This window comes from Rhinopithecus bieti, unplaced genomic scaffold (genome assembly GCF_001698545.2).
Source record: "Rhinopithecus bieti isolate Rb0 unplaced genomic scaffold, ASM169854v2 scaffold_49936, whole genome shotgun sequence".
NCBI lineage: Eukaryota > Metazoa > Chordata > Mammalia > Primates > Cercopithecidae > Rhinopithecus > Rhinopithecus bieti.
In genome coordinates, this window is record NW_016819733.1 from 422,911 (window position 1) to 435,257 (window position 12,347).

Genomic DNA, 12,347 nt, shown 5'->3' on the forward strand with positions numbered 1-12,347 from the left:
TCTCTATTCTTGTCTGATCATCTTATTTCAGAAAGCCAGTCTTCAACCTCTGAGGTTCTTTCCTCAGCTTGGTCTACTCTGCTATTAATACTTCTTACTGCATTATGAAAATCTTGTAGTGTGCTTTTCAGCTCGATTGGGTCAGTTATGTACTTTTCTATACTGGCTATTTTGTCTGTCAGCCAAGTCTTGCCTAAGGCCTGCTGCAACCACTCCCTGGCTACTGCCTATATTCACTCAAGGCCCTGGGGCTCTACAATCAGCAGGTAGCAAAGCCAGCCAGTCCTCTGTCCTTTATTGAAGATAGCAAGGTCTCCCATATGGCAGGGGTGTCCGGAAGTACCATCTGGGATTCAGGCACTACAGTCAAAAACCTTAGATCTCTACCTGGTATTCTATCATATCGGCACTTCAGGACTGTTCTTCCGATCTCTTCAGTGCCTCTTTCAGGGACACAAAGTTAAAACCAGGTGCTATGAGTGCTCATCTGACTTTTGGTTCTTATGAATGTTTTTTGTTTGTTTGTTTTTGTTTTTGTTTTTTTCCTGTGTAGGTAGTTGTTAACTTGATGTCCTTGCAGGGGACACAACCAGTGGAACTTTCTATTCTACCATTTTTCTCCCAATTTTGCTCCTTTTCTTCCCATGTGTCAAGACCACTCCACAAAGATTGGATCCTGGCTTGTCTGAACCCATGTGATCCCATGTTTCTTCCAACGTGTGAGGGAGAGAGTAGGAAAAGTTTAATTGCTCCTTATAAAGAGACACAAGAAGAAATAGTTTGTTTCTTACTTTTGTAAGTTGTTGTGAGAGAATACAAAACCTAAAACTGCTGCTGCTGCAGGTGTCCTCCTACCATCTCAGGAAAGCTGATGTGCTGTAAAGAGATGAGCTATGAAGTTCCAGGATCGCTGGTGATGCTACTGGCCTGCTTCATTGAGCAACTCTGGGGATGCCCTGCCTTAGATCCATCTGCTATGTGAGATAATGAGTTAAAGAAAAAGTTAATTAGATTGGATTTTCTGTTACTAGCAGCAGAAAGCATTTTCATGGAAATGTTCATTCCATACATTTTAATTCCACCTTATAATTTCACACCACAAGTTTCCCATAAAGTGAGATAAATCTTATCTTCATCTCAGGGAATAAAGCAAGAGTAAAGTTGCAACTGTGGGATCAAACAGAACAGACATGACTAGCAGCTTATTAAATTTCTATAGGATAAGCTGCTTTGCACAAGTAACATGTATTTAAAAATAAAATATGCATAAAATAAACTAAATTTGGTAGATATTAAAATAATAGCTGTCTCTGACACATGATAAACTGTGTTCAAATGATTTCTATTTTGAAATAAGCTTCTGAATTATTTACTTTTTGCTCTTCAGACAGAATACAATAACAGAGTCTTCCATCTTCTTAACCAGGTTCACTTGTCTTCTGGGAAATCTATACAACTCCCTTATAATAGTATCTTGTCGAACTCCATGCAATTAGAACTATGCACTGATTTAAAATTATATATACACAATGTTTTAGGGTAAAGACGTTTGATTTTGAATTTAGAGAGAAATTATGTTAAACCTGGATATCAAATTGGGGAGAATTGACTTTCTTTTTGAGAGCGTTTCGCTCTGTCTCCTAGGCTGGAGTGCAATGGCACCATCTCAGCTCACTGCAACCTCTGCCTCCCAGGATCAAGCAATTCTTCTACCTCAGCCTCCTGAGTAGCTGGGATTGCCCGCCTCGGCCTCCCAAAGTGCTGGGATTACAGGCATGAGCCACTGTGCCTGGCCACATTTTTTTTTTTTTAAATATTGACAAGTCAAAATTACATAGTGTATTTATGGTGTACAGCATGTATGCCTACAATGTATGATGTATGCCTACAATGTAGAATGACTAAATCAAGCTATTTAATAGATCTGTGAACCCACAGAGTTATCATCTATAAGAGAAAACCATTATTGTATTGGAATGTAATCTTGCATTTTTCTTTTTATTCTATTTCTTGTCCTTGTAGTTATTGAAGCAGATAATTTTTCACTCCATGTTTATTCCAGAAAAACTTAATAACATTACATACAAGGTAATTTCAGATTTATGGCAGGCAGTAAGGCTGGGTACCAAGGGGACCACGAAAGAATGAAGATGGGGTATTGCCATCAATACTGGGACTTTCAAGCGAAGGGCAGGGCTGAGAAAGCCACCAGGGAGGACATTTTCTGCAAGGTCATTGAAGCAGGAGCAGACCAGGTCCTGAGAAAGCTTTCCTTTTGTGGAAGAACGGGAGGCCAGGCAGGCAATCTTTTCATGCTTCCGAGCTAGGTTTAAAGGTTCTTTCCTGAGTATCATCTTCAGTTCAGGGGGCTGCAGAATACAAAAGACAGTGTTGTTTTCAACACTCTTCTACCAAAAAGCTTCTTCTCCCTTCTTTTAGGACCTCATAAGAGAGCAAGAAGAAGAAACAAAAATACTTCTAAGTTTCCCTGAGCCACTGTTACTTTAGAGCACAGACATTTTACTAAGCGGAGAGAAGAAGCTCTAGTATAAACTACATGCGTAGAACTTTGGATCCAAAGTGTTTCTCATTATTTTTATCTCATGTCTTGTCATCTCTACCATCTTTCTAGGGAAGCCAAATCTGTCTCTAAAAGAGGATTAAAGGTCATTATCTGTTGGCTGAAGTCCAGAGTGTCCTGGAAAAAGAGGGAAAGATATATACTTAAAAGATATGGAAGGAAGTCTTTCCCCGGAAACAATGTTCCAAGCTCCAGATCTTCCTCCTGAAATCTCTCTAACACTACAACCCACACCGGCCAGGGCAGAGAAGAGAGTGGAAACTGAGACGGTGTGACCCATGAAGCTTTCATATCACACACACACACACACACACACACACGCACACACATACAGGCACACATACACACAGTATGATTGCATTAGCTTTACTGTCTCTTCCCTCATTTGCTCCAGAATTTCAAACCAAGATGCCCATGCTCGTTAACCTTTCTCTTATCTCTGCAGGACACAAGCCCTCACGCTGTGACACAGTAACCATGGAATATTGATTTCTAGAGTTCCAGGAAATTTGAGGTCAACTAGGGAAGGAAAGGCTTAATACCAGGCCACTGACACACTGGGAACTCATCTCAGGAAAGCCATATTTCTTCCTTCAGAAAAGCCTATGGAGAGAGCCAGCTCCCAAAGGCTCCTCACCTTCCTGATTCCTGAAGTAGAGGAACAGCCCGGCCCCAAGGAAGAGCAGGCCCAGCACAAAGCCCCCGACTCCACTCAGCATCTTGCTCTGTGCAGGTTCAGAATGTGCTCCTGAGAGAAGAAGCCAGATTTAGTGATTTTTAACCCTAATCCAACTTATCTAATTGAAACTCGGAGATTCAGAGTTTTGACAATGGGAGAAGAAAGCTACCCTGGAGGAACCAAAATAACTGGCCAAAATACCTGGAATAACTGGTAAAAAGATTTAAAAATCACATTGAATAGCTAAAATGTTCAGGAATTGAACTCATTCTTGAGTTCAAATATCACAGCCCAACATAAGGCACAGCTTCAACATCTGATCTAGAAAATCCCTGGGACTCAATGAAGTTGAGTAGCTTGTTTTAGTGTATTTACTAAATGTTTCATTTCTGGAGCCAGACTGTCTAGCTCAAATCCAGGCTCTGCCTCTTACTGATTGGTTCTGAAAGAGATTTTCAATTCTTCCATACCTCAACTTTCTCACCTATAATGGAAGTTAATAATACTAATTTCCAAACTGGGGTTCTGTGAGGATTAATGTACCTAAAATACATAAATAAGAGGCAGAGCTGAGACTGGACTCTCTTCATGTCGGGAAGGCCCTATGTTTCTCCTCTTCTCAGATGGCAACAAACAACTCAGAGTAACAGTGCCAGAAAGCACAATCCCAGCCCCAGAGGCAAAGTCTGGTGCCCAGGGCTAAGGCATGACCAGGACCTGTGACTTGAGGAGGTTCAAAACAGGGACAGCCTTTTTTCTATCTTCTAGGCACGGCTGCTTCTCCAGGGGGTACAGGTATTCCTAGAAACTCTCCTAGGACTATCCCCAGTGACCTGTGTTGAAGATAGAAGAACATGGAGCAATTGAAAATACGATATGAGAGAGGAGAAACCTGATAGTCAAGGATAATCAATGTTCCCTTCCTGGTGGGTGAGAAATTTATGAGGTCTAGAAGCTTCTCACTCCATTGCACTGTGAGAGGGCTCGTCACGCTTGGGTGCTCCACTTGGCAGGTGTAAACCTCTCCACTCTGAAGAACTGTTTCCAGCATCACCAAGGTCTGGAAGGTCTAGTCTCCATTGTGGATCAGGCCTGTGGAGACCACCGCAGCCTTCTCTTTCTGGCCGTTCCAGAACCACCTGACTTTCATGCTGTCTGGATAGAAACCACTCACAGAGCAGACCAGGAGGTTGCGGTGCTGCAGGGGCTGGGTCTCTGCAGGATACACAGTCACCTCAGCATGGACTAAGAAAAAACACAAAGAATATGTAAGGGAGACAGAGCAAGTCTTCTTGGTTGCTTTTCTCTCTGCCTCTCTCCACACCCAGGCTCAGGTCTCAGCCAGGCCTCCATCAAAGCAGGCCATGTGGTCTCACAGTGTCGACAGCCTGGAATTTAATCTTTACAGGGCAGACCCATTAGATTTGAGTGATGAAGAAAATTGTGTTTGCTTTTTTCATAGTTTGAAACTGTTATGAATTATCAAAGTGTTTAGAAATCCTTGAAAGCATATAGTGTGTTTACTAAATGTTTCATTTCTGGAGCCAGGCTGTCTAGCTCAAATCCAGGCTCTGCCTCTTACAGATTGGTCCTGAAAGAGATTTTCAATTCCTCTATGCCTCAGCTTTCTCACCTATCATGAAAGTTAATAATACTAATTTCCCTATTGGGGTTATGTGAGGATTCACATAAAAATACGTAAGACAACAACTGAATGTAGCACTCAAGTTTTGTTAGCTATTTTTTATCCCGTTTACCCTGAGAGAATAATATGATTCAGAGTGGTATGGATAGATTGGGGGACAGCTGTAGGGTAGATGGGGAGATGGAGTATGAAATTTTAACTGTGCTGGCTCCATGCACTCACACCTTAGAACACCACAGGAATGGTTCTGCCACTGGGAAGGAGGAACAGACAGAAGTGATTCTCTACCTCTATGGGTTGAGTCCCTAGAAAAATATGAGTCATACAGGAGAGAGAAAGGAGTAAGAAAAGTTCTCATATTTACCTTCAGCCAATCAATCTATCTCCTCTGTAAAACAAGAATAACAACATTAGAACTATAATTTTCTAACTGCCTCTCTTTCTAGACTGATATTTGAGGCCAGGGAAGGGTCTGAGACAGTGTGTTTAATGCCTGTGACAATTCCTGACACTAGCATCCCCTCAGTAAGTACAATTATTTTAAAAGAAAAAAGGAGAAACCTGAGACAACTTTTTTTATTCTTTCCTGAGACGGAGTTTTGCACTTGTCGCCCAGGCTGGAGTGCGGTGGTGCGATCTCGGCTCACTGCAACCTTAGCCTCCTGAGTTCAAGCAATTCTCCTGCCTTAGCCTCCTGAGTAGCTGGGACTACAGACTCCCACCACCACACCTGGTTAATTTTTATATTTTTAGTAGAGACGGATTTTCACCATGTTGGCCAGGCTGGTCTCGAACTCCTGAGCTCAGGTGATCCGCCCACCTCTGCCTCCCAAAGTGTTGGGATTACAGGCATGAGCCACCATGCCCGGCCCTGAGACAACATTTTTATAATACTACAAAATGATAGATGTAAGATGGGTTGTAAATCATTACCAAAAATTTTGCAATATATTTCATTAAATAAAAATGTTCAAGTTTGTAACATGGAGAATAATTTTGAAAATAAAAATATAAACTACAATCTGGAGAAAATGCTGAATCAGGCCGGGCACAGAGGCTCATGCCTGTAATCCCAGCACTTTGGGAGGCCGAGGCAGGCGGATCACGAGGTCAGGAGATTGAGACCATCCTGGCGAACACGGTGAAACTCCGTCTCTACTAAAATGCAAAAGTTAGCCGGGCACAGTGGCGGGTGCCTGTAGTCCCAGCTACTCAGGAGGCTGAGGCAGGAGAATGGCGTGAACCCAGGAGGCGGAGCTTGCAGTGAGCCGAGACTGCACCACTGCACTCCAGCCTGGGGGACAGAGTGAGACTCCGTCTCAAAAAAAAGAAAATGCTGAATCAAATACCACAAAAGTGTTAATAATCTTACTGTACAGATAACCCATAAAATCCCTGAAAAAAAATACTAGGATCCCAGAGGTAACAGAAAAGAGATACTTATCTTTCCTTTAAATATACAATAATTCTTGGAACAATAATAGAAATCAAATAACTATTAACTAAAAATTAAAAAGAGATATAACTTTTCAACTATTTGGCCATATTGTAAAAAAGATTAATCAAGGCAAATGTGAGGTAAATTGTATCACAACTGTATAAAGGAATAATATGTAACTAGTTAAATACTATTAGCTTTAAAATAAAAACTGTAACAGCCATGGTGGCACAGGCCTGCAATTCCAGTGCTTTGGGAGGTTGAAAGGGGAGGATTACTTGAGGCCAGGAGTTCAAGGCTGCAATGAGCTGTGATTGCACCACTGCACTCCAACCTGGATGACAGAGCAGGACTTTGTCTCTAAAAATGTATGCACAGGTTACATATGTGTGTGTATATACACACAGGCACAGCATATGTATGTATATGATATATACTATATACATAGTAACATATGTGTATACTGTACACATAGTAACATATAGTAACATGTTACTATGTACATATGCTTTGTGTTTGTACACAGGTTCTGTTAACAGTATAACAAAAGTTTAATTCAAAAGCTAGTTTCACAATAATTTCAACTATGGAAATATATGTATATGCTAAGACAACAAAAACGTAGCAAGAACTTTAGACCTAAAAGAAGCCTCAGAAAGGTCAGAGGTGCTACAGAGGTCCCTTCACTTCCTCTAGAAATCAGTCTAATACTACTATAAACACCTTTGCACACAAACTAGAAAATCTAGAAGAAATGGATAAATTCCTGGACACATACACCTCTCAAGACTGAACCAGGAAGAAACTGAATTTCTAAACAGACCAATAATGAGTTCTGAAATTGAGTCAGTAATAAACAGCTACCAACCAAAAAAATCCCGGGACCAGATGGATTCACAGCTGACTTCTACCAGATGTATAAAGAAGAGTTGGTAGTATTCCTATTAAAATATTCCAAAAAAATTGAGGAGAAGGGATGACTCCCCAACTCATTCTATGAGGCCAGCATCATCCTGATACTAAAACCTGTCAGAGACACAACAAAAAAAGAAAACTTCAGGCCAATATTCTTGATGAACACAGATGCAAACATCCTTAACAAAATACTAACAAACCAAATACAGCAGCACATCAAAAGCTAATGTGCCACGATGAAATAGACTTTATCCCTGGGATGCAAGGTTAGTTCAACATATACAAATCAACAAATGTGATTCACCACATAAAGCAGAATGAAAGACAAAAACCACATGATCGTGCAGAAAAAGCTTTTGATAAAATTCAACAGCACTTCATGTTAAAAATGCTCAGTTCACGCCTGTAATCCCAGTACTTTGGGAAGCTGAGGTGGGTAGATTACAAGGTCAGGAGATTGAGACCATCCTGACCAACATGGTGAAACCCCATCTCTACTAAAAATGAAAACTTAGCCGGGCACGGTGGCACGAGCCTGTAGTCGCAGCTACTCAGGAGGCTGAAGCAGGAGAATCACTTGAACCTGGGAGGCAGAGGTTGCAGTGAGCCGAGATTGCACCACCGCACTCCAGCCTGACGACGGAGAGAGACTCCATCTCAAAAAACAAAACAAAACAAAACTCAGTAAACTAGGCACTGGAGGAACATACTTCAAAATAATAAAAGCCATCAATGACAAACACACAGCCAAGCTGGGTGCATTGCTCTTGAAAATCACCACAAGACAAGGATGTCCTCTCTCACCGTTTTTTTTTTTTTTTTTTTTTCTTGAGACGGAGTCTCACTCTGTCGCCAGGCTGGAGTGCAGTGGCGCGATCTCAGCTCACTGCAACCTCTGCCTCCCGGGTGCAAGCAATTCTCCTGCCTCAGCCTCCCAAGTAGCTGGGACTACAGGCACGTGCCACCATGCCTGGCTAGTTTTTCTTTTTTTAATTTTTAGTGGAGACTGGGTTTCATCATGTTAGCCAGGATGGTCTTGATATCCTCACCTTGTGATCTGCCCGCCTCAGCCTCCTAAAGTGCTGGGATTACAGGCATAAGCCACTGTGCCTGGCCCTCTCTCACCACTCTTATTCAAGATAGTATTGGAAGTCCTGACCAGAGCAATCAGGCCAGAGAAAGAAACAAAGGATATTCAAAGAGGAAGAGCAGAAGTCACACTATCCCTGTGTGCAGATGATATGATCCTGTGTCTAGAAAACCCCAAATCTCCAAATCTTGGCCCAAAAGTTCCTTTAGCTGATAAACAACTTCAGCAAAGTTTCAGGATAAAAAAAAAATCAGCATATAAAAATCAGCAGCATTCCTATACACAAAGAACACCCAAGCCAAGACCCATATCAGGAACATAATCCCACTCACAATTTCCACACACACACATTACCTAAGAATACAGCTAACTACGGAGGTGAAAGACTTCTACAAGGAGAGCTACAAAACACAGCTCAGAGAAATCAGAGATGACACAAACAAATGGAAAAAATTATCATGCTTATGGATAGGAAGAATCAGTATCATTAAAATGACCATACTGCTCAAAGTAATTTATAGATTCAACGCTATTCCCATTAAACTACCACTGACAGTCTTTACAGAACTAGAACAAACTACTTTAAAATTCATATGGAAGCCAAACAGGTATAGCTAAGGCAATCTTAAGCAAAAGAATAAAGTAGGAGGTACTATGTTACTTAACTTCAAACTATACTACAAGGCCACAGTAACCAAAACAGCATGGTACTGGTACAAAAGCAGACACATAGACAAATGGAACAGAATAGAGAGTCCAGAAATAATGCTGCACACCTATAACCAACTGATCTTTGACAAAGATGACAAAAACAAGCAATGAGGAAAGGACTCCTCATTCAATAAATAGTGCTGTAGTGACTGACTAGCCATATGCAGAAGACTGAACCTGGACCCCTACCTTACACCATATACAAAAATCAACTTAAAATGAATTAATGACTTAAATGTAAAACCTAAAATCATAAAAACCCTGGAAAGTAACCTAGAATATACCATTCTGAACGTAGGACTTGGCAAAGATTTCATGGCAAAGACACAAAAAGCAACCACAACAAAAACAAAAATTGACAAATGGGACCTAATTTAAGAGCTTCTGTGCAGTAAAAGAAACTATCAACAGAATAAACAGACAACCTAGAGAATGGAGAAAATGTCAAGTCCTAATTTGGGAATAGGAGTCAGGCTGGTGGGACCAGAAGAAAGCAAAGAGGTAAAGCAAATAAGCTATAAGTCTGTCTTTCCTCATGGTCCAGGACATACAGCCCTCCTGTGCAAATAATTCAGTCTTCCTGTACTCAATTATCATCAGACATCTGTAAGCTAGCTCACTGCAACCTTGGCATTATTGCTACTGCACGTAGCACTCTGCAGCCTAAGAACCATCCTATAAAATCTCCTGCAAGCTTCTCTTCTGCTGGCCTGCCTGTTGCCTCCTTGCAACGTATTTTTCTACTTTCTCTAGTAAATCTGCTTTTTTCTACCTACAACTGTCTTGGTGAATTCTTTTACTCTGGCACCACTGGCCTCGATAGTTATTGCTTACCTGCGTCAGAAAATATTTGCAGACTATGCATCTGACAAAGGTCTAATATCCAGAATCTATAAGCAACTTAAACAAATTTACAAGAAAAAAACAAACAAACAACCTCATTAAAATATGGGCATGAACAGACATGAACAGACACTTTTCAAAAGAAGACATACATGCAGCCAACAAACACAGGAAAAAATTCTCAACAGCACTAATTATTATGAGATATGCAAATCAAAATCACAATGAGATACCATCTCACACCAGTGTGAATGGCTATTACTAAAACGTCAAAAAATAACAGAGGCCGGTGAGGTTGCAGAGGAAAGAGAATGCTTATGCACTGCTAGTAGGAATGTAAATTAGCTCAGCCATTGTGGAAAGCAACGTGGTGCAAAGAACTAAAAAGACAATTACCGTTTGACTCAGCAATCCCATTACTGTGTATATACCTAAAGGAATATAAACCATTCTACCAGAAAGACACATGCACACGTATGTTCATTGCAGCACTGTTCACAATAGCAAGACACTGAATCAACCTAGATGCCCATGAGCAGTCGACTGGTTAAAGGAAATGTGGTACAAATACACCATGGAATAGTATGGAGCCACAAAAAGAATGAGATCACGTCCTTTGCAGGAACATGGATGGAGCTGGAGGCCATTATCTTACGCAAACTAACATAGGGACGAAAGACCAAATACCACATGCTCTCACTTATAAGTGGGAGCTAAACATTGAGAACACGTGGATACAAAGAAGGGAACAGTAGACACGGGGACCTACTTGAGGGTGAAGGATGGGAGGAGGGAGAGGATCAGGAAAAGTACCTGGGAGGTACTATGCTTATTACCCTGGTGATGCCATTATCTGTACATCAAACCCACCTGACATGCAGTTTACCTATAGAACAAACCTGCACACGTATCCCTAAAACTAAAATAAACATTTAAAATTAAAAAGAAAGAAATTAGTCTAATACTTTTTTCTCAATAAAATGCTTATGCAGACAAGTATCACACACTTTTATTTCAGAGATTTCGGGATCATAACGGGTGTGTACCAAGGACAGTTTGTGACTGGCCTCCTCACATTATCCCTCACATTATCATTTCTCATCTCTCCTCCCCTAAACTTTCATGCCAACAGCAGACTAGGTAAATTTCACTTTCCTGCATCTCTAAGGACTGAGGGCGATCAAGATCTCCCTCTTTAGGCCCCTGCATCACCACTCCCACCCTCCTCTCATCTCTGCACAGAGGGCTGGAAAGACAAGCTGAAGTTCCCTCCTGAGTCCCCTCCAAAAACAGACACACAGACAAATCCCCACTCTGCACTCACCTACCTGAGCCGTCCTATTTCCTTCTTGCTCACAATCCTATATTCTCCCACAGGGTGCTTACGTGCGCGCGTGCGCACACACACACACACTCTCTCCGTTCTCAGGAACCCCGCTCCCCCTCCCCCACGCGCCTTGCTCACCGCGCCTCTGCATGGAGAAGCTCTCAAAAACCTCATAGTTGTGTCTGCAGTAGGTGTCCAACAGACCCCGCAAGTAGCCCAGGAGGTTCTTCTGGCTGTTTCCATTCCTAAACTCTCCTCCACTCCAGCTCCTCCACCGCCCGGAACTTTCCCACGTCGCTGTGGAAGCGCGCATACTCCTCCGGGTATGGATGAGTGTGCACAAACCGCATCCGCTCCGTCCCGTTGGAGAAATAGCACTCATGTTTAATCTGCTCCAAGAAATGTGCCGCGGGGAAAAGAAGAACCGATTACATGGGCGGCATCCTGGGAAAAGAGTGACGGCTATGCCCACAATCAGGGACGCCCTCGGCAGGGCGCGGGGCGATGGAACACCTTGACTGGCAGCCACCAGCCAACCCCGACCACCAGCATCCCAGGGGTTCATCTCCCATCTGCCTGAGGCGGAGGGAGGCTGCGAGGGCCGTGGAATACCATTCGGGATTCGTTCCCCATTGCCGAGTTGAGGTGGACGCCTCTTTGGAAGGCTCTGGACCAGGATCATCTGCTTCATCACTGCCACTTGCACTTCCTCCTCCTGGGAGCCTCCACCCAAAAGACACTTCCTGCTCCCTCTTATCATGCCACACTCTACTCATTCCTTAAACAAGACCCACCTCCTCCATTCTGTAAATGCTTCCTTAGTGCTGACCTTGTATCCTCCATTCTGTAAATGCTTCCTTAGTGCTGACCTTGTATCCTCCATTCTGTAAATGCTTCCTTAGTGCTGACCTTGTATCCTCCATTCTGTAAATGCTTCCTTAGTGCTGACCTTGTGTCCTCCATTCTGTAAATGCTTCCCTTAGTGCTCCTGGGAATCCAAACAGGGGAAAGACAGACCTCTCCCCTCAGCTGGGGGAGCTTAAAGGGTAGTGAAAGTGATGGCAAAAAACGAAATACACAGCACCTTATACAGGAATGAGAAATGTTAAGAGAAGTGT

At 42.4% G+C, this 12,347-nt stretch overlaps 1 long non-coding RNA gene and 1 pseudogene across 1 annotated transcript; both read right to left on the reverse strand.

The window, feature by feature from the left end:
• Window positions 1–2,021: 2,021 nt before the first annotated feature.
• Window positions 2,022–11,906, reverse strand: LOC108519882 (HLA class II histocompatibility antigen, DRB1-4 beta chain-like; annotated as a pseudogene).
• On the reverse strand, window positions 2,608–4,333 carry LOC108519883 (uncharacterized). The gene is made up of 3 exons (XR_001882751.1): window positions 4,153–4,333; window positions 3,219–3,329; window positions 2,608–2,698 (listed from the first exon to the last, which is right to left on the reverse strand). It is a non-coding gene; the product is annotated as an uncharacterized LOC108519883 (long non-coding RNA).
• Window positions 11,907–12,347: the final 441 nt, after the last annotated feature.